Source organism: Pelophylax lessonae (genome assembly GCF_965119305.1).
Source record: "Pelophylax lessonae genome assembly, chromosome: 2".
Taxonomy (NCBI): Eukaryota; Metazoa; Chordata; class Amphibia; order Anura; family Ranidae; genus Pelophylax; species Pelophylax lessonae.
In genome coordinates, this window is record NC_138769.1 from 623,714,369 (window position 1) to 623,735,505 (window position 21,137).

The window sequence follows — 21,137 nt, forward strand, 5'->3', positions numbered from 1 at the left end:
AAGTGATGCAACCTTTACTACTAATGAATGGAAGGTTTTGTAATTGGGTCTAAAATATGCCCCTGACAAAGGTTTTGATAAGTTTAATGCATTTATCGACATGGAGAAATGTATTAGTAAATTAAAGATTAAAAACACTTCCTAGAGAAACCAGTTCAAGCAAACATTGCTGATAGGGTACTTGTCCATGTGGATTACAGTATATTGGACAGACTACTAGGAAACTAGGGATTAGGATTAATGAACATATACATAATACTAGAAAACTTACATTTTCCGGGGAAATTGTGTGAAGTGTTCTTGCCGCCATCGGTAGTCTCCAGCTGGAGTAGGACGAGTAACTATGTGTGTGTGGGAGTGGCAGCAGTTTGTGTGTGTGTGTGTGTGTAAGTGGTGTGTATGTGGTGTGTGTTGGGTGTGTGTTGTGTGTGGTCTCTGTGTGTGGGGTGTGTGTATGTGTGGGGTGTGTGGTGTGTGTGTATGATGTGTGTGTGTGGGAGTGGCAGCAGTTAAGAAATTTTGGCAGTTGGAAACAAATGGTCTAGTTTTGAACATTCCCGGACATTCCGCCATTCATTCTTATGGGGCAACTTACCAAAGTTGGAGGTGTCCATCTTCATACGGCTCTAGTGTAAAAGCTCTAAATCTCACTTATACCGTAGGAATCACAAGACCCCAGCCAACATTTTTTTGTATAGTATGTCTATGAAACATTAATACTGAAGGCATAGTCACCGTTTAGAAAACGGCCTTGAAATTTGAGATGGTTTGAATGCAGTTTCAATGAATGTCAATGGACGGCATGAGTTGGAAACAAACGATCATACTGTAAAAACTATTAGGGTTATGGCTTAGACGTGGACATGTTAAGTGGCAACAGGAAAGTGGGAACGTTTTGATGTATCATTTGTGTAGGTGGCCTTAAAAATGAGGGAGTGGCAGAAGTTTAGAAATTGTGGCAAGATTTCTTCGCTCGCCCTCTAACTATTTTCAGTCCCCACTCTAGTTTTGAACATTCCGCCATGCATTCCTTTGGGGCCAATTTCACCAAATTTCACCACAAAAGCGATGATATTTCGCAAACCATTCGGTGAAACCTTCCAAAAAGTAATAGCAACGTGATTTGGAATGACCTGCTCATTTCAGTATATTACTTGTCTATGTAGTGTAAAAGCTGTGGGAGAAGTTAGGGTGCCAAATTTTCCCATAGGGTTTCACTATAATAATAATACATATGTGTATGTGTAATAGTAAGTGTACTTGCCATAGGCAAGACCACTTAATAAACAAGAGTTTCCCAAAACACAGTTTGTCCAATCACTTCAGGATTCATCAGAATTGGGATCCCAGCCTTATGGTCTTTTGTGTGATTGATAGGGTTGAGTAAAACTGGAGGGGGGGGGGCAATATGACCAAAAGGTTTCCAAATACAAAACTGAATAGATTTTTGAAATTAATAATATTTATTCTATGGGTAGGAATATAGATATTGATTTAAATTGTTTTATTTCAAATTATAAAAAATAGTTTTCAAATTTGATATTTTCTCAGTGTGAAATGGTCCAATTGGATTTATTCCTATGGAATAGTGGTGATATGTTATTATATAACTTAACCACCAGAGGGCAATAATATGGCTTTTGTGTTGAATTGAGATCCTTCGTTGTGCACATATGTAATTAAGCCACTAGATTATGTGGGTGAATTTCCACTTTAAAACTACTAAGTCCCTAATTTAGCCTCAACTCCATATAGTTTATATTTAATTTTCAATTTTAAATGATATATTTTATTAAATATGAGGCAACTAAAATAGTATAATATGTGGCAAGTTTATGTAGCTAGTGTATATGTGATTATGCCCATTTGTGTGGAAGGATTGAATCAGATTGGATCATCCCAAAGCGGTTGTGCATATAACTTGAGTGAAGTGACGTGTACGATCATGTGACCCCTGATAAAGTCAGACGTATACTGACGAAATGCGTAGGGTGGGACAAGGACGCAACACACCACTTCCATTGTTTGGAACACAGGTGGAGCACAGAATGATGCCCCCTGCATTTTAATGCCTGAGAACAAGCTGTTTGTAGTAAGTGTAACTTTAAATTGATTTAAATAAAATGTTTAGACGTAATACACTATGAGAAGCCTATATCTTTTTCCATCTACACCATACCCCATGAATCTGTACCCATAATGACCGGCTCCTCCAGATTCTTATGCATTAATATTCTTGCTGATTTTGACTACCTGTAATGGGAGTCAAATCTCTCTGGTGAGTGTCCTGTGCATGTGAATGTTGGTGGAGAACCCACATATTCACGGGTGATTCTTATATTGGATTGTCTTGGAGAAGATCGTTTATTATTTATTATGTTTGGGATTGTGTCGTTTGCAACAAACTGTGGAACTTCTTTAAGTGCTGTTTCACAATTTTTATATGTTTTATTGTTTTTATTTAAACTTTACTGTAAGCGCAGTCAATTCACTATATATTTTTATATTATGTACATATAGGAAAGAATCCAGGCCTTTTTTTAAAGCACTCTACTGAGCTGACCAGAAATGGCTCTTGATGGAGTTTATTCCACATTTTCACAGCTCTTACTGTGAAGAAAACTTTCTGTATTTGAAGATTAAATCTCTTTTCCTCCAGACGTATATAGTGCCCTCTTGTCCTCAGTGATTACCTTAAAGTGAATAACTCAACACCAAGTTCACTATACGGACCCATAATGTATTTATAAATGGTTATCATATCCTACCTTTTCTCAAGAGAGAATAAATTCAGTTCCCCTAATCTTTTCTCATAGCTGAGCTCCTCCATGCCTTTTATACGTTTGGTTGCTCTTCTCTGCACTTTCTCCAGTTCCCTGATATTCTTTTTGTGAACTGGTGCCCAAAACTGAACTGTATATTCCATATGAGGTGCTACCAATGCTACAGGGGCAAAATGCTATCTTTCTCTCTGGAGTCTATACCTCTCTTATAACAAAAAAGCATTTTGCTTGCTTTGGAAACCAAAGCTTGGTATAGGATGCTAATATTAAGCTTATGATCTACCAAAACACTCAGATCCTTCTCCACCAGTTGTACTACCCCTAATATGTATGATGCGTGCATATTCTTAGATCCTAAGTGCATAACTTTACATTTTGCTAGGTGAAGATGTGCTAGTCAAATGTATAGATTGCCACTCTTAGGATTCCTGATTATGGGAGCGATTGAATTTGGATAATAAAATAAAGTGCTCTATCTTATGTATGTATGATTACTAGTGTTGAGCGAACACGGACTGTATTATTCGTGTTCGTACCGAATAATTGGATTTTTTGTACCCGAACACGGACACGGACACTTTACTGTATGTTCGGGTAAAAATCCGTGTTCGGTCGTTTTATTTCCGGGTTTTGCATGCTTTGGCGCTCTTTTCATGGCGGGCTTTCAACAGCCAATCAACAATCGTTTAACTGGTGTGCCTTAAGCCATCCCAGCCATGCCTGCAAATGTCTCAGTAGCTGTGATTGGCCGTCTGAAGCATGTGACCAAGTCTTTATAAGTTCCAGGCAGCCGCAGCGTCTTCATTCTGCTGCTTAGATCAGTGACAGAGCACACATCAACGTGCTGGCTGCTGATTAGGGAAAGACAGGCAGGAAAAAAACATTTGTGTCCGGATAGAATTGAGGGACAGGTCGGAGTGTTTAGGCAGGGCGAGTTGTAGGCATTTTAGGGATAGAGTCTGCTGAATTATAGGGTCAGTGTCTTCTACAAAGTACAATCGATATTGCTGTGTGGGGGGTGGGGTGACTCTGCACTCAATCCTGATCTACGATCTCTTCTCAATCCTGTTAGGGAGAGGCTGCTGCTGCTGAATTTTAGGGAAACTGTGTTCTACAAACTACAATCGATATTGCTGTGTGGTGTGGGATAGGAGATAGGCAGGTGTCAGTGATCCACATCCATTTTTCTGTGTGTGAGCTGCAGTGAACACAATCTTTTTGGGCTGCAGTGAACACAATCTTTTTGGGGTGCAGTGAACAACGTCCTTTTTGGGGTGCAGTGAACAAAATCTTTCTGGGGTGCAGTGAACAAAATCCTTTTTGGGGGGCAGTGAACAACAATCTTTTTGGGGTGCAGTGAACAAAATCCTTTGTGGGGTGCAGTGAACACAATCTTTGTGGGGTGCAGTGAACACAATCTTTTTGGGGTGCAGTGCACAACATCCTTTTTGGGGTGCAGTGAACAAAATCCTTTTTGGGTTGCAGTGAACACAATCTTTTTGGGGTGCAGTGAACAAAATCCTTTGTGGGGTGCAGTGAACACAATCTTTGTGGGGTGCAGTGAACACAATCTTTTTGGGGTGCAGTGAACAAAATCCTTTTTGGGGTGCAGTAAACAACATCCTTTTTGGGGTGCAGTGAACAAAATCCTTTTTGGGGTGCAGTGAACAACATCCTTTTTGGGGTTCAGTGAACAAAATCCTTTTAGGGTGCAGTGAACACAATCTTTGTGGGGTACAGTGAACAGAATCTTTGTGGGGTGCAGTGAACACAATCTTTGGGGGGTACAGTGAACACAATCTTTTTGGGGTGCAGTGAACAAAATCCTTTGTGGGGTGCAGTGAACACAATCTTTGTGGGGTGCAGTGAACACAATCTTTTTGGGGTGCAGTGAACAAAATCCTTTGTGGGGTGCAGTGAACACAATCTTTGTGGGGTGCAGTGAACACAATCTTTGTGGGGTGCAGTGAACAAAATCCTTTTTGGGGTGCAGTGAACACAATCTTTGTGGGGTGCAGTGAACACAATCTTTTTGGGGTGGAGTGAACAAAATCCTTTTTGGGGTGCAGTGAACAACATCCTTTTTGGGGTGCAGTGAACAAAATCCTTTTTGGGGTGCAGTGAACACAATCTTTTTGGGGTGCAGTGAACAAAATCCTTTGTGGGGTGCAGTGAACACAATCTTTGTGGGGTGCAGTGAACACAATCTTTTTGGGGTGCAGTGAACAAAATCCTTTTTGGGGTGCAGTGAACAAAATCCTTTTTGGGGTGCAGTGAACACAATATTTTTGGGGTGCAGTGAACAAAATCCTTTGTGGGGTGCAGTGAACACAATCTTTGTGGGGTACAGTGAACAGAATCTTTGTGGGGTGCAGTGAACACAATCTTTGGGGGGTACAGTGAACACAATCTTTTTGGGGTGCAGTGAACAAAATCCTTTGTGGGGTGCAGTGAACACAATCTTTGGGGGGTACAGTGAACACAATCTTTTTGGGGTGCAGTGAACAAAATCCTTTGTGGGGTGCAGTGAACACAATCTTTTTGGGGTGCAGTGAACAAAATCCTTTTTGGGGTGCAGTGAACAACATCCTTTTTGGGGTGCAGTGAACACAATCTTTTTGGGGTGCAGTGAACAAAATCCTTTGTGGGGTGCAGTGAACACAATCTTTGTGGGGTACAGTGAACAGAATCTTTGTGGGGTGCAGTGAACACAATCTTTGGGGGGTACAGTGAACACAATCTTTTTGGGGAGCAGTGAACAAAATCCTTTGTGGGGTGCAGTGAACACAATCTTTGGGGGGTACAGTGAACACAATCTTTTTGGGGTGCAGTGAACAAAATCCTTTGTGGGGTGCAGTGAACACAATCTTTTTGGGGTGCAGTGAACAAAATCCTTTTTGGGGTGCAGTGAACAACATCCTTTTTGGGGTGCAGTGAACACAATCTTTTTGGGGTGCAGTGAACAAAATCCTTTGTGGGGTGCAGTGAACACAATATTTGTGGGGTACAGGGAACAGAATCTTTGTGGGGTGCAGTGAACACAATCTTTGGGGGGTACAGTGAACACAATCTTTTTGGGGTGCAGTGAACAAAATCCTTTTAGGGTGCAGTGAACACAATCTTTGTGGGGTGCAGTGAACAAAATCCTTTTTGAGGTGCAGTGAACATAATCTTTGTGGGGTGCAGTGAACACAATCTTTGTGGGGTACAGTGAACACAATCTCATACTTCTGAAGATTTGAGGGTGCTGCCTGTTCCATACTCCTCCTCCTACTGCTCAACCATCCTTTTAGGGGTACAAACAATAGTAATTGGGGCCTAGTGTGGTGGTGTACGTGTGAGATACATACACTTTCTTTTTGATCATATTTTCTATTCCGCTATTCAATTAAATCCTTTGGGGATCAATTAAATTGCGTGATAGTCTGTGTCGGTACGTGTGAGATCCACCTTTCCAAGTTTTTGGGGTTCATCTCATACTTCTGAAGATTTGAGGGTGCTGCCTGTTCCATACTCCTCCTCCTACTGCTCAACCATCCTTTTAGGGGTACAAACAATAGTAATTGGGGCCTAGTGTGGTGGTGTACGTGTGAGATACATACACTTTCTTTTTGATCATATTTTCTATTCCGCTATTCAATTAAATCCTTTGGGGATCAATTAAATTGCGTGATAGTCTGTGTCGGTACGTGTGAGATCCACCTTTCCAAGTTTTTGGGGTTCATCTCATACTTCTGAAGATTTGAGGGTGCTGCCTGTTCCATACTCCTCCTCCTACTGCTCAACCATCCTTTTAGGGGTACAAACAATAGTAATTGGGGCCTAGTGTGGTGGTGTACGTGTGAGATACATACACTTTCTTTTTGATCATATTTTCTATTCCGCTATTCAATTAAAACCTTTGGGGATCAATTAAATTGCGTTATAGTCTTTGTCGGTACGTGTGAGATCCACCTTTCCAAGTTTTTGGGGTTCATCTCATACTTCTGAAGATTTGAGGGTGCTGCCTGTTCCATACTCCTCCTCCTACTGCTCAACCATCCTTTTAGGGGTACAAACAATAGTAATTGGGGCCTAGTGTGGTGGTGTACGTGTGAGATACATACACTTTCTTTTTGATCATATTTTCTATTCCGCTATTCAATTAAAACCTTTGGGGATCAATTAAATTGCGTGATAGTCTGTGTCGGTACGTGTGAGATCCACCTCTCCAAGTTTTTGGGGTTCATCTCATACTTCTGTAGATTTGAGGGTGCTGCCTGTTCCATACTCCTCCTCCTACTGCTCAACCATCCTTTTAGGGGTACAAACAATAGTAATTGGGGCCTAGTGTGGTGGTGTACGTGTGAGATACATACACTTTCTTTTTGATCATATTTTCTATTCCGCTATTCAATTAAATCCTTTGGGGATCAATTAAATTGCGTGATAGTCTGTGTCGGTACGTGTGAGATCCACCTTTCCAAGTTTTTGGGGTTCATCTCATACTTCTGAAGATTTGAGGGTGCTGCCTGTTCCATACTCCTCCTCCTACTGCTCAACCATCCTTTTAGGGGTACAAACAATAGTAATTGGGGCCTAGTGTGGTGGTGTACGTGTGAGATACATACACTTTCTTTTTGATCATATTTTCTATTCCGCTATTCAATTAAAACCTTTGGGGATCAATTAAATTGCGTGATAGTCTGTGTCGGTACGTGTGAGATCCACCTTTCCAAGTTTTTGGGGTTCATCTCATACTTCTGAAGATTTGAGGGTGCTGCCTGTTCCATACTCCTCCTCCTACTCCTCAACCATCCTTTTAGGGGTACAAACAATAGTAATTGGGGCCTAGTGTGGTGGTGTACGTGTGAGATACATACACTTTCTTTTTGATCATATTTTCTATTCCGCTATTCAATTAAAACCTTTGGGGATCAATTAAATTGCGTGATAGTCTGTGTCGGTACGTGTGAGATCCACCTTTCCAAGTTTTTGGGGTTCATCTCATACTTCTGAAGATTTGAGGGTGCTGCCTGTTCCATACTCCTCCTCCTACTGCTCAACCATCCTTTTAGGGGTACAAACAATAGTAATTGGGGCCTAGTGTGGTGGTGTACGTGCGAGATACATACACTTTTTTTGATCATATTTCCTATTCCGCTATTCAATAAAAACCTTTGAGGATCAATTGAATTGCGGGATAGTCTGTGTCGGTACGTGTGAGATCCACCTTTCCAAGTTTTTGAGGTTCATCTCATACTTCCGAAGATTTGAGGGTGCTGTCTGTTCCATACTCCTCCTACTCCTCATCCATCCTTTTAGGGGTAGAAACAATAGTAATTGGGGCCTAGTGTGGTTTTGTACGTGCGAGATACATACACTTTTTTGGATCATATTTCCTATTCCGCTATTCAATAAAAACCTTTCTAGGGCAAGATCTTAAATTACAGAAATATGAGGAGACCGTCAAATAAGGGCCGTGGCCTGGGTCGTGGTGCTGCTGGTAGAGCTCCTGTTGCAAGGAGAGGACGTGGTCGATCTGTGCCAGCTACACGCACAAGTGAAACACCTTCCTCAAGTGTGAGTAGGCGACAGAACCTGCATCAGTATTTGGTAGGGCATCATACGCCCCTAGAAGTGATGAGGCCAGAACAAGTGGAGGCGATAGTAGATTGGTTTGCTGCTGACAGTGCCTCCAGTTCCTTCACATTGTCTCCCACCCAGTCTACTGCAGAAAGGTCACAGTTGGCACCTGCAGCCGATGTCCAACCGTCTTTCACCTCACCCCCTTGCAAATCAGGCAAGCAGTCTGAGCCCCAAGCCATACAGCAGTCTCTTCTTCTTTTTGATGACTCTGTCAGCAGGGTTTCCCAGGGCCATCCACCTAGCCCTGCCCCAGAAGTGGAAGAGATTGAGTGCAGCGATGCCCAACCACTTATTTCTCAAGATGAGTACATGCAAGGATCATCGCAGCACGTCTCCGATGATGACGAAACGCAGGTGCCAACTGCTGCGGCGTTCAGCATTGTGGAGACCGACAAGGAGGGTAGGGGTGAAGACTGGGTGGAAGATGATGTGGAGGACGATGAGGTCCTCGACCCCACATGGAATGAACGTCATGCAGTTGACCTGAGTAGTTTGGAGGAAGAGGCGGTGGTCGCACAGAGCCACCAGCACAGCAGAAGAGGGAGCAGGGTGCAGAAGCGGAGCGGCCGTGCCCTAGACACTACGCCCGCTACTGCCCAACGCAGCAAGGGAACGAGCGCACCAAAGTCAGCTCAAAGGAGTTCTCTAGCATGGAAGTTCTTTAGAAAATGTGCTGATGACAGGACATGAGTGGTTTGCACCCTGTGCAATCAGAGCTTGAAGCGAGGCATAAACCTTCTCAACCTGAGCACAACCTGCATGATCAGGCATCTAAGTGCAAAGCACAAGCTGCAGTGGAGTACACACCTTCAAAACCAAGAAACGTCTCTGGCTCATCCTGCTTCCTCTTCTGCTGCAGTCTCGGCCGCTCCAGCCACATCTGTAGTGATACCGGCACCTGCCACCCCGCAAACAGACGATCTGTCAGCAACACCACCACCTGGGTCACCAACAACCATCTCCACAATGTCCCGTGGAAGCGTTCAGCTTTCCATCTCCCAAACACTTGAGAGGAAGAGGAAGTACCCCCCTACCCACCCGCGATCCCTGGCCCTGAATGCCAGCATTTCAAAATTATTGGCCTTTGAAATGCTGTCATTCCGTCTGGTGGAGACGCACAGTTTTAAAAACCTTATGTCGGTGGCTGTCCCACAGTACGTCGTGCCCAGCCGCCACTACTTTTCCAGGCAAGCCATCCCTTCCCTGCACAACCAAGTGGGGGAAAAAATCAGGTGTGCACTGCGCAACGCCATCTGTTCCAAGGTCCACCTAACTACCGATACGTGGACCAGTAAGCGCGGTCAGGGGCGTTATATCTCCCTAACGGCACACTGGGTAAATGCAGTGGCGGATTGGCCTGAGGCGGATAGCAATTTGGCGCATGTCCTTCCACCACCGAGGATTGCAGGGCGCTTCAGTTTGCCTCCTGTTCCTAACTCATCCTACTCCGCTACCTCATTTTCTACCGCCTCCTCATCCGGACAGCGTAATACCTTCACCACCAACTTCAGCACGGCCAGGGCTAAACAGTAGGCAGTTTTACAACTTGCCTGTTTGGGGGACAAACCACACACCGCGCAGGAGTTGTGGAGGAGCATGGAACAGCAGACAAATGAGTGGTTGCTGCCAGCGAGCCTCAAGCCCGGCCTGGTGGTGTGCGATAATGGGCGAAATCTCATAGCAGCTCTGGGCCTAGCCGGTTTGACGCACATCCCTTGCCTGGCGCATGTGCTGAATTTGGTGGTGCAGAGGTTCCTTAAAAACTACCCCGATATGTCAGAGCTGCTGCAGAAAGTGCGGGCCGTCTTTGAGAACTTTCGGCGTTCTCACCCTGCTGCTGCTCGCCTGGCAGCGCTGCAGCCTAACTTCGGCCTTCCCGCTCACCGCCTCATATGTGACGTGCCCACAAGGTGGAACTCCACCTTGCACATGCTGCAAAGACTGTGCGAGCAGCAGCAGGCCATAGTGGAGTTTCAGCTGCAGCACGCACGCGTGAGTCGCTCTGCGGAACAGCACCACTTCACATTACTCTCCCTGCTGGCAAAGAGAAATAGAGCAGAGCAGGTCCGAGGGAGATCTTTCCCATCTCCTCACTGGCAAACAGAGCGATAATGCTATGTGCCCTAGGTGATTAGGGTGTGCCCAGGTACACCCGGCACACCCTGTGCGCACGCCTATGACACCGCCACATCCACCACCACCTCAACCTCCCTCCTACTCCATATGGGCCTCGTCCTTCAGAGATGAAGAACATTGTTTTATTTTTCTGTTTTTTTTTGTTGTTTTAAGTTATTTCCCTATCCACATTTGTTTGCAGAGCACTTGCCATGCTCTTAACTACGTTTTGCTGCCATTTGCAGCACTCTAGCCCTTTCCATTGGTGTTTTAGAGCCATTTTAGTGCCTTAAAGTTCGGGTCCCCATTGACTTCAATGGGGTTCGGTGTCCGGGAAAAGTTCGGTAAAAGTCCAGGACACGGACCCGGACTTTTTTTTAAAGTTCGGCCGAACCCGTCGAACACGGACATCTAGGTGTCCGCTCAACCCTAATGATTACAAAATCGCTATATATATATATATATATATATATAATCCACTGTGGCCTGAAAGGGCTATGAATATAGACCAATTATTAAATTCACAATGATGTAAAATATGATAAAATCATAAAGTCAATAGAAGCTGCTACAGATCAAAAGGATTGTTTAAGGCTACGTTCACATCTTGGCGTTGCTATTACAGGCGTTTTTATGGGCGTTTTTTTCAGGCGTTTTTATGGGCGTTTTTGCAGGCATTTTACAGGCGTTTTTTGTGCAGGCATTTTTAGATTGACTAGAGACCAATGGAAAACGTCTGTAATCTGCCCAAAAAGAAGCTCATGTACTTTTTTGAGCGTTGGGCGTTTTGCTTCAGGCGTTAAAACGCTCAGATGTGAACAGGGGCCATTTAAATGAATGGGGTTTTACTTGTTGGGCGTTTTGGAAACGTTTCTTTTGAGTGTTTTTGGAGCTGAAAACGCCCAGGTGTGAATGGAGCCTTAAATAACAGTCTCTGACTGTATGATACTGTGTAACAGTCTTTAACAGTTCTCACAATATTGGTACAATATCAAATGAAATTCAAAGTGAGGACGGACTAAGGCAATAGCCGCTTACCAGCTTGCTGCGGGTAAGCAGCATTGAAATACCGGACCCCTCCGTGGGTGGATAGTGAACCTTCTCCGTTGCTTTTTCCTGGCCTGCTGTGAACTGTGTAGGTTTCTGAGACCGCGTGCAGGGAACTGTTTTTTTGTTTTTCTTGTTTCTTTTCTTCCACTCGACCTCACTAGAATCAGGGGTCCCCCTTGACTTTCTGACTGGGTTAATTACTACTGTGTCTTTTTTTGTTTTTTTTTTTTGTTTTTGTTTTTTTCGTTACTCGGTCCAAGCGATTGATAATTCAAGAATGTGCCCCTGGCCAGTCCAGGTGAAGACAGATACCAATTCATGCTCTCCAGCATCTTCCAAAGCAGGAAAGGCCTGCGGCTCATTACCTGTTACATCTGCATCCCTTACGAGACCTGGGAACACCCCTGTTGATTACACACCCCCTAATTAGGCCTAGTTTGGGACTCAAGTGCCTCTCAGTGTTTTGGGTCGCACGGGATGGGGGGAGGAAAGAGGCAGGTTGGCCATTGCTAAACCTACTTGGGCATTTTCATTATTCTTTTTCTTTGTGTGTTCCTTCCATTTTGGTCTTTTGTTCTTTGTCAATGGAAGATACATTATGTGCTTATGTAGGGCTGTGAGTCTGCTTTTCAGCTTTCAATATGGTACAATGGGCTCTCACTCTCTTAAAGTTATTGTGTTGATGTGAAAATTCTATGGTGTACTGATCCTCACAGGTTATCACTACCTTCCACGCTATGGCTAATTTTTCAGTAATTTTGTGTTAGGGGACTCAACACCGCTATTAAGCGATCATTGATAATTAATTTTTTCTGAAAACTTCACCCATACATCTGCATTCTGCAGGAAACTCATCTAGGTGGATCACGTGTCCTGAGTTTGAAGAGGGCTTGGATCTGTGCACACTATCATGCTCCTTACTCTAACTATGCTAGAGGAGTAAGTGTACAAGTGCACAGGTCCCTGCCCTTTCAACTATTGGAAGTGAAGACGGACCCAGGAGGTAGATATGTCATCTTACACACCTTAATAGCTGACATTCCCCTCATGTTATTGCAGGTCTCAATTTACCTCCTCCCACAGATTTAAAATTTTTGTTTTCATTAATTTAAACTATTGCTCAGTTCTCTATGGATAATGTGTTAACAGTGGGTTATTTCAATTTGGTGCCATCTCGAGATCTGGACAGGCTCCATCCCTCTGGTTCATGGTCCCTTGGAATTTCTCACTGGGCAACCTCTTTTTCCCTGACTAATGTGTGGAGGCATCTCCATCCATCTGACAGGGAATACACTTGTCTTTCTACCACATACTGGTCAATGTCCCGTATAGACCTGGCATTTGCCTCCCCCCGTTCTTTTGCAAGGAGTGGTCTCTGCTGAGATTCTTTCTCTATCTCTGACCAAGCCCCACTATCTGTATCCCTGCAATTGTCTGCTACTGTGGGACAGGGATGTGGAGACAGATATTGGCTTATGAACCCTAAGGTGCAGGACTCCCTACCGGAGGCCCTCTGCACCTATTGGCTACAAAATGAGGAATCCACAGGCCCTCTTGTGGTTTGGGACGCTTTCAAATCTTGGCTTAGAGGAGAATATACCTCCTGTATAGCCGCTGTGTGGAGGCTGTCTGTGCAGTCTTTGAGGAAATTAGAAGAACAGGTGCGGCGGCAGGAGGTTGCCTATGTTATGCATCGAGATCAAGATAGTTATGTAACATGGCAACATACATTTCGTGAGTTATCCTTACTTCGGGTGGATCTAACCAAAAAGTCCATACTAAATACTACTCAAACAGTATTTGAATTTGGGGACAAAAATGGGAGGCAATTGGCGTGGCTTGCTAAAGGGCAATATACAATGACTCTCATTGGTAGAATTAAAGACTCAAGTGGGGAGATGTTGATGGCTTCTGTAGCTAATAATCTATATCAGGATCTGTTGGAACCTAGGTGTACATCCCTCCTTGCTCAGTCTATCTCCCTGGATTCATTACCGGACTCCATGTCTGAGGCTCTTGTGGTGTTGATGCCCATGCCAGGCAAAGATCCAGACGATTGGGCCTCCTATAGACCAATCTCCTCGATTAATGCCAAAATATTGGCCAAAATACTAGCCTATCACTTGGCTAAGGTGATGGAGGAACTCATTCACATAGGCCAGATTGGGTTCATGCCTGGTAGGGGTACAGACATCAATATCCACCGTCTATCTCCAAATTTAGCTACAACCCAATCTAACAGAGGCACGAGAGTCATTGCTTCGTTGGATGCGAAGAAAGCTTTTGACTCCGTGGAAAATGAAATGATGTTATGGTCACTGCTATCCAGATGTTCTTTTATATGAACATTAGTAATAAGCTTTGCATGATTTCAGATGACCAGGTTCAGCAGAGCATCATTCCAATTCTGGTCCTCAATGGACTGGATAAAGAAATTGTCTTGTAATAGGTTTATACATTTTTGCCCTTTAACTGTTTTTGCAGTGCCATTACTCCAGTCAATTTACGGGTCGTTTAATTCCCTCATTATCATCACTGTCCCAGCCCTTGCAGCTCTTTCTATCTGTGCAAGGAACTGAGTCTCCATCTCCTCATTAATTTTGGGTGGCCTATAACACACTCCAATTATTACTTTTGTAGTATGCACACCTATGTACAGTTCCCCCCCATAATGCTTCAGCTTCATCACACTCTCCATCAGCTAGGTCCTCATTCACACTCATTTTGCAATCACTTCTCACATAGAGACAGACACCACCACATTTACTTTTTACCCTATTTTTCCAAATGAGAGCATATGCATGAATATTAAAAGCTCAGTCATGTGAAGAATTAAGCCAAGATTCAGCCATACCAATTAAATCATAGTTTTCTTCATGCACCAAAGCTTCCAACTCACCTATTTTGCTTGGCAGACTTCTGGCATTGGTAAACAAACACTAATTCATTGTCACATTTTGCACACGTATTTTGCATATTTTATATTTTAGTACAAACAGTACCATTTCCAGTGATTGTTTGTAACATGGGAACCTTATCACCTGCTATAGTCCTCCCCCATTCCACCCACCAATAGGGACTGACTCCTGTCTGACCTGTCTGCCTCGTTATAATCGAATTCTCCCTCCCCCCTCAACCCTAGTTTAAATGCCTCCTCCAGCCTTCCTACTAACCTCTTCCCCAGCACAGCAGACCCCCCCCTTCCCAATTTAGGTGAAAACCATCTTTAGCATATAGGTTGTACCCCAATGAAATGTCAGCCCAGTGCTCTAGAAACTGTATTCCCTCCTTCTTACACCAGGTCTTTAGCCATTCATTCAGTTCTCTAATCTCCCTATGACTTTACTGTGTTGTGCATGGCACAGGCAATATTTCAGAGAAAATGTGCTTAAACTGGAGAGAGTCCAGAGAAGGGCAACCAAGCCTTTAAGGGTGCTGGGGGTCCTCAGTTATGAGGAACGCCTTCAAACATTAAACACATTCTGATTGTAACTAGAAAACTTGTTACCCTAAGGGCACTACAAAAAACACGTGGCCACACAATGAAGGTGGACAAGGAGCAATCCAAATTTAAACCGCTTAAGGAGTTATGTTAGAACAGTAATGATGTAGAACTCCATTCCAGAGTTAGCGGGGAATGTAGTTTAATTCCAAAAAATGTTCCTGAATGTAAACTGAACACTCAGAATGCTTAAAGGATATTTCTAGGATTAGAGTATGTCCTCTGGAGACCTTTTCTATATAGTTATGCAAGGTTGACTGTTGTATGTACTTTTTTCAATGTTCTTGTCTTTGTTTTTTGTTTGTATTTCAAAACTATAATAAAATATGATAAAAAAAAATCAAAAACATTTTAGATGTGTTTCTTAGCGAACACAATGTACAAGGATATGGTAAATGTTAGTGATATAAACACACGTGCACACCCACGCACGCACTTGTGTTGAATTGGATAGATGGTGTCTTTATTCAACCTTAGCGACTGTGTAACAATGGGCATTACTTACACTCAGTAGGATATGTGGCTTATACTGAGGGAGTAGTGACAGGCTTTCATCAAGCGTGCCCGACCATGATTGCAATTTCCACCCAGCTCTGCCATTTATAGAAACCATACCTACATCTTGTATGAGTGAAAGTCATTCTATGAATGATGGATGGGCAGCTGATTGAAAGGTCCACCCCTGAACTCATAGATCACAATTGATCTAAGGATGATGAAGGATGATTTTAGTTTAGACTTAGACTTTAAACTGGTTCTATCAATTATTCAAAGTCTGCTCTTCTAACTTATGAGAGACATTCCCTAGTTATAGTTGACTCACAAGGTGGCCTTTCTAATTGCCACCATCTCTGCCAGGCAAGTGTCTAATATATCAGCCTTATCTTGTAAAGAACCTTGGTTCTCTGCAAGGACAATGTTGCCTTAAGATCTTGAGCCTCCTTTCTTTCTAAGGTAGTTTCTACCTTTCACAATAATCAGGACATTGTACTTCCATCTCTGTGTCCAATATCTATGCATCCTAAGGAGATGTCCATCCATTGTTTGGATGTAGACATTTACCTCTCAGCTAAAGCTTTTCTTCTGAGGACAGAAGAAAAATGCTGACTGTGACCCCAGGAACACCATCCCTGTAGTCCAGCACGGAAGTGAAAACTTTATGCTTTGGGGTTGTTTCTCTGCTAAAGGTACAGACCGACTCTGCCGCATTGAGGGGCCAATGGATGGGGCCATACATTGTAAAATATTCGATAAGAGCCTTCTTCCCTTAGCCAGAACACTGAAGATGGGTCATGGATCGGTCTTCCAGTATGACATTGACCCAAAACATACCACCAAGGCAACAAAGGAGTGGCTCAAGAGAAGCACATTAAGGTCATGGAGTGGCCTAGCAGGCTGCCCTTTGAGATGCAGAAGGCACCTAGTTTTTACAATATTGTACTGCATTGTGAAGTCCTGGTGGTCTTAGATTCAACTGATCTTGTGTTCCTTGGGTAACAATAGGGAAAAGAGGATTTCTGTACTCACTATAGAATCCTTTCCTTGGAGTTAATCAAGAGACACGGGTCCCACCCCTCTGTGTTATGACCTACTCCTAATACTACATTTCTAAAAACTGTAGGATCATGTGAGTGTTTATGCTTAGCTGGACAATTACTTTTTTGTTTGCCAGTGTCCAATTCCTCCTAAAGGTATATCAGATTTAGCTGATCCCACATCCCTTGATGAACTGCAAGAAAAGGATTTTACATGAAATACAAAAGTCAAGTTTTTTAAATGCAAGCTATATAAGTACCTGAATTTAACCTAGAATCAGCCTCTTGCAGTACAGCTGGGTTCCAGTGTGAAAGAATAAAGCAGTTCGTGTGCTGACAAGGAGCATGCTGATAGGAAACAAAAGCAGAGTGACAGAGATTTGAGATCATCACTATGTTGCTTCGTCTTTTACTGTCCAGTCACGGGTTGAGGTGGGTTCATGAGAGCCTGGGCTTAGATATAGTGGCTTGAACGATCATTATCATCAGATTAAGGACATCCAGTGGTACAGTATATAAAAAGTAATGCAAGGGACAGCTCAACATTGAAGAAGATAAAATATTGCTATTTTATTATCTTGTTGTTTTTGGTTGGAGTTCTAATTCCAGTTGTATCAAAGTACTATATATAGTATGTACTGTATATCTTTTATACACTGTATATATTATATATTAGATTTAGATTATTCAGTTTTTCCATTAAACTTTTGCTCTCATGTGTTATTAATTTTTACATTTTTTCACAATGTTTATTATAACACTATACACTGATAACTTAACCGAATAACCTGTAAAATATATTTCTTCTTACTACCAATTCATAACTCCTCTAGGATCTGTTCTAGATTTAAATCCATGCAAATACCTCAACTTCAACTTTTTTTTTCTCTTGCAAAACAGAATTGTGTTTCCCAAACATGGCATGAAAAATAATCATCCAAAAATGCTAAACCTCCTGTGGTCCAATTAAAGAACTTAATTGATAGCCTGGGCTTCTGAGATACCAAATAACACATCAGAATATATCCATAAAACTCTAATGATGGGGTTATGCTATTACCTTTGACTAGATTGAAAGACAGAAAATAACTGTTCTGCACAGCAGTAACAAGAGCTTGTCACGACTTGTCCTGTCATTAAAGGGCTAGTCAATCTAAAAAACAAGTTTGCTAGTATAATAAGAACATTATTATCGACATTTAGAAATATATATTTGAACATTTCCCGAGCCTTTCAGTTGTCCAGACATGCAATCGTGTGTGTACATCTCTAGATGTTTAAATATATATATATATATATATATATATATATATATATATATATATAAAAATAAAAATAAAAGAAACACAGGACCACGATGGGTGCAGAATGTGTGGCTACCTCCAGGCCTATGAGGTTGAGTGAGGACCAGGTTTCTGCAACCTCTGTATCCATAGTAGGAAATTGCAGGTATTCAAACTCTAGAAGACAGGCTGCACAACAATAATGTTTCAAGCATTCATATGGTTTTATTAGACAAGCAGAAAATGACAGCACATACTGCAAAACCTCCCACCTCTGGCCACACCTCCAAAACATTTCACTTTGGCAAGACGTCATCATGATATGGGAGTTGCAGGTTTCAACAAGTTTACTTCGGGTATATTCTCCTGTGTTTGAGATCATCCAAAGCCTCCCCACACAGCACAGCCTTTGCAGAGGCATCTAAAACACAAGTGACATAGTGCCATTATAGGGCTTGCATTGTTGTTTCCACCATCTTCCATGCTTCCATCAAAACAAAGTGAGGCGCTTGGTTTTACTGAATGGGCAAAGCTTAGGCACTCACTGGTAGTGTTGAAAATTGGTCAACCCTTCCCACATTGCACACCCTAAACATTACTATCGGCCAATGAGGCAGACAATCATAGTGATGGGTCAATAGGAGTGTATGAGGAAATATGGAGGGTAGCATGCAATTTACAACATATGAGGAAGCGTACGAGGGAATGTGGAAGGTAGCGTGCAAAATAAAACATATCATATCAGCTATTTGGATTATCGGGGGAACTAAACACTACTGCAGGTGTATGCAGGCCCTTCTAAATTCCTTTCAGGAGCATTGCTAGGTGGGAAAAAGATGTGGGGCTTCAGCCCGAAGGTAAATTTGATATCCTCTCCCACATTTTAAAGTAAGTCCCGCTCAAGCTCCACCCACTGACCCCCTCACCCCTACCCTAATGTCCCACCATAAAATGTTTTATGAACCCATTATGACACCAAATCTTGGAATTGTTGGACGAGAAGGCCTGACCTCACAAATGCACTTTTGGAAGAATGGTCAAGCATTTCCATAGACACACTACTAAACCTTGTGGACAGCCTCCCCAGATGAGTTGAAGCTGTTATAGCTCAATATTGAACCCTACCGACTAAGACTGGGATGCCAATAAAGTTTATGTGTGTGTGTAAAGGCAGGCATCCCAATACTTTTGGTAATATAGCGTACATGCATAAAATTCTCCTTCCTCCTATTGCTGCTAGTGTCGCAATGTACGTGAATAAGCCTTTATAGACTTACACACGTATACGTGTATAGTACTGCACTCAAACTTAACACTTTTTTACATTTTTTACAACTCTGAAGGCATTGCTGCATTATGGATCTTTACATTTTTTGCATTTTTTTGCCCCCTGTGCAAAAGGCCTTATATTCACCCTGTCCTAAGATAACAAAGCTCACTTATTGTACTGTATCTATGAAGGAGCAAGCTAGGACAGGAGCTGTATTAGGACTACAGAACACCACCCTTTCTCCTCAACTCCATAACAGGGTGTTCTGTAGTCCACAGAGATGCTGATTACAGTCAGCAGATGCAGAGAGCACTGCTTGCTTGCTTTCTGGAAATATCAACTGGATTTTTTTTTACTTGCACTGTTAATGTTATATTTATGAACCTAAAATGGAGCAAACAAGATGTTAATTGTTAGGGACATAGTGGCAACCTCACCTCTCAGGCTCAGACAGGTTCAGGTTCATGTAGCAGGCCAGGTGGAGTCAGTGGACAGCTCCTCAGACTTGCGGTGGGTCAGGAGCTTGATGCTTCCTGTATGCTCCCTTCCCTCAGCTCTGATTCGTGCTGCTGGAGAAGATGGAGGCATTGGAGGGAAGTGGGTGGAGCTAATTCTAGGCACAGAGGAGGAATTGAAATCCTCCTCCGCTCTGAATGCTGGGGCCTTGCTCTCTCCTGGCTGTGACGTGATGACAGTGGCGTCACCGGTTGCTAGACACCAGGCGATACTAGCAACCAGTGCAGGGGACCAGGCAGTAGAGGCCTAGCGGAGGATCAGATCAGATCTGGCCTGGACTCACTCGGGGCTAATAATTATGAAGCAGCAGCACTAGACCTGGGGCTTTTTGGGGGCCCACTCGGGGCTATAGCCCGGGTCAGCCACCCCCTCCTCCCGACACCATAGATTCCTATAAATGTTTTTTTTTTTTGTGTTTCCTGAATGATGACCATTAAGCACTAAAGATGAAGTAGTAGTGGATACAAACAATTGTAAATATACAGAGACAAGGAAAGAGAGGCATTGATACATAATAGACACCAGTTGTATAGTATTCTTGTGTGGGGAAGCAGTTTAGGCCCTACTTTGCTGGAAACAATTTCTTCTCTTGACACATCTCCTCTTATGGTGTCCTCTGACCAAAGTAGCTCTTGTCTAAATTTACAAGGCACATATTTGTAGTACTTAGTACCTGCAAAAGCAACTGTCCATTCTTTCACTGTTTTGTGCCATGCCAACCTATTTACAGGCTTACTTATCTCAAATTGCTGTATTACTAGAATTAAACCTGGCTTTACTTCTGTAGTAATGTACACAATTCCATTACTTAAATCTCAATTACAAGTAGATAATATATAAAAAAAATCATACAGTTCTCTAATAATTACTACATGCTTAAATGTATTTTTTTTAAAAGCCAGCAGTGTAAATACATCAGTTTGACTTAATATTAGCCTAATGCAATCCTAGTGCAGCAAAGCTCAGACTTTGGTATGGGTGGCAGCACAAGAAACCAAGCAGTTGTGTTGCAGTGCACAGAGCATGCTGATAAGAGAACAGAGATGACCTCATCAGTCTGCTGCTTCTCATTTCACTGTCTGGCAGTGGGGTGGTACACTCTGCCGAGAGTGTTACTTAACTGCAGCAGGGGAAATTATGTCTCCTGTCCTGTCAGTTAGGGCTGGGTGGTGTGGCAAAGTTAAGTAAATCTCAGGACTAGTAGAAGAAAAAATCAAATCTTTAGGCAGGAAAAATAGCTCCCATACACTGTATATATTTCTTCTATTTATCTAGCGGTTTGTTTGTAGTTTTATTGAAACATAAACTTTTATTAGGGACCGGTGCAGAGGAGCCTGACCATTGAGCAACAATCTACCTCATCATGTGTAATCCTCATAGACCAACATGTCCCTCTGAGCCAGTTACAGAAGAAGGGTTACATCAACAGCATGTCATCTCTTCAGCTGAAATGGA

At 42.8% G+C, this 21,137-nt stretch overlaps 1 protein-coding gene across 2 annotated transcripts in view; it reads left to right on the plus strand.

The window, feature by feature from the left end:
- The window catches only part of SGCG (sarcoglycan gamma), a 300,854-nt gene that overhangs the window by 234,520 nt on the left and 45,197 nt on the right, over window positions 1–21,137 (plus strand). The gene's annotated exons all lie outside the window — the stretch shown is intronic.